At 24.0% G+C, this 1,401-nt stretch overlaps 1 protein-coding gene across 1 annotated transcript in view; it reads left to right on the top strand.

Annotated features, from left to right (window-relative positions):
- Nucleotides 1–1,401, top strand: part of LOC108754505 — a 12,057-nt gene that overhangs the window by 2,764 nt on the left and 7,892 nt on the right. The gene's annotated exons all lie outside the window — the stretch shown is intronic.

The following is a 1,401-nucleotide window of genomic DNA, read 5'->3' as shown; positions in this document are numbered from 1 at the left end:
AAATTCAGCTATGATACTTTTCTTTTCAATTTTCTCATATAATTTCTTAAAAAATCTTAATCAGAGTTATATATTTGTTACTATTGTATATAAAGATAAATATATATTATAATTATAATAATTATAATATAAATTATAAATATTTTCTTTTAATTGAAGAAGAGATGGTTTAGTTGCTGTTATGTACGATTGTTCTCAATATTTTTTGCTTTTATTTGTGAAGAATGTTAAAACTCCTGCCTACTGCAACCATCTTAAATTGCGATGTCAGAAATGAGAAAAATACTTAAAGAAAATTCTTGCACAACTATTAAAATGTGAGCATTTTTTAGTAAAATAACACTTGCGATCGATAGAATATATTTATAACTTATACCGAAAATTCTCTTTGTGTTTCGGTACTCAATATAGATATATCTAAATATCAAATATAGATATACCTATATTTGAAATTGAAATTGAAATTATGCATAATCAGAAAATGAAACAAGCTATCTGAGAACCGTGAAATTGAGATATAATTTTATTCTGTTACGAAATAAAAGGAGAGTTTTCGATGTATTTTACAAGTGTATTCTATCACATGCAATTGTTTAATTAAAAAATATTTCTATTTCAATATATTTTTTTGCAAGAATTTCAATATGTATTTTTTCTTCTGACGTCATTATTTCAATTTTAAAAATTAATCATGATGAATAGTTAAAAGCTTTAAAGAGTGTTTTTAAATTATTTTATAAATTTTTATATTATTTTAAATCAAACTCTGTGTATGTTTCAATGTTTTATTGTATCAAGCACGGAAAAAATATTTGTTAAAACAATTGAAAACTTCACTGATAGCAAATATCTACAACTGTAACATATGGACAATCAGTTTTCTATACTAAAATAGCAAAGTTTTATAACTGAATAAAATTAGCGATTTATCAGTAATCGTATTCGTTATAATAAAATTTATTAACACAGCAACTTCATTATTACAGCAAAGATTTTTATGAAAGTCAATTCAATATATACAAAAATAAAAAAATTTTTAACAAAACTTGCTAAGATGTATACTTTTATTACTGTAATGAAGAAAACTTATTATTAGCAGTTTTTATAGCAAAGAATTAACTGAAGTTATCAGTTATTAGATTAGCATACTAATAATTGCTTACAGACATAATTTCTTCGAACTATCAAACCTTCGTAGACGTTTAATTCGCGCAGCAAGTTATAGCTTTGCTGAATCACCCAATCTATTTTTTCCATATATTAATTTCAACGACAATGCAAAATTTTCGAACGCAAAATCTTACAGAATCATTAAAAATCGGGAACTATCTCTTTGAGAACTACCGTAACTGCTTGAGAATCTTCTTAAACAAAATTTTAGTTTAGGTCTGGTTTGAGAAA

The sequence above is a fragment of the Trachymyrmex septentrionalis genome, unplaced genomic scaffold, assembly GCF_001594115.1.
Source record: "Trachymyrmex septentrionalis isolate Tsep2-gDNA-1 unplaced genomic scaffold, Tsep1.0 scaffold8, whole genome shotgun sequence".
NCBI lineage: Eukaryota > Metazoa > Arthropoda > Insecta > Hymenoptera > Formicidae > Trachymyrmex > Trachymyrmex septentrionalis.
This window is presented reverse-complemented; position numbering and strand designations above follow the sequence as displayed.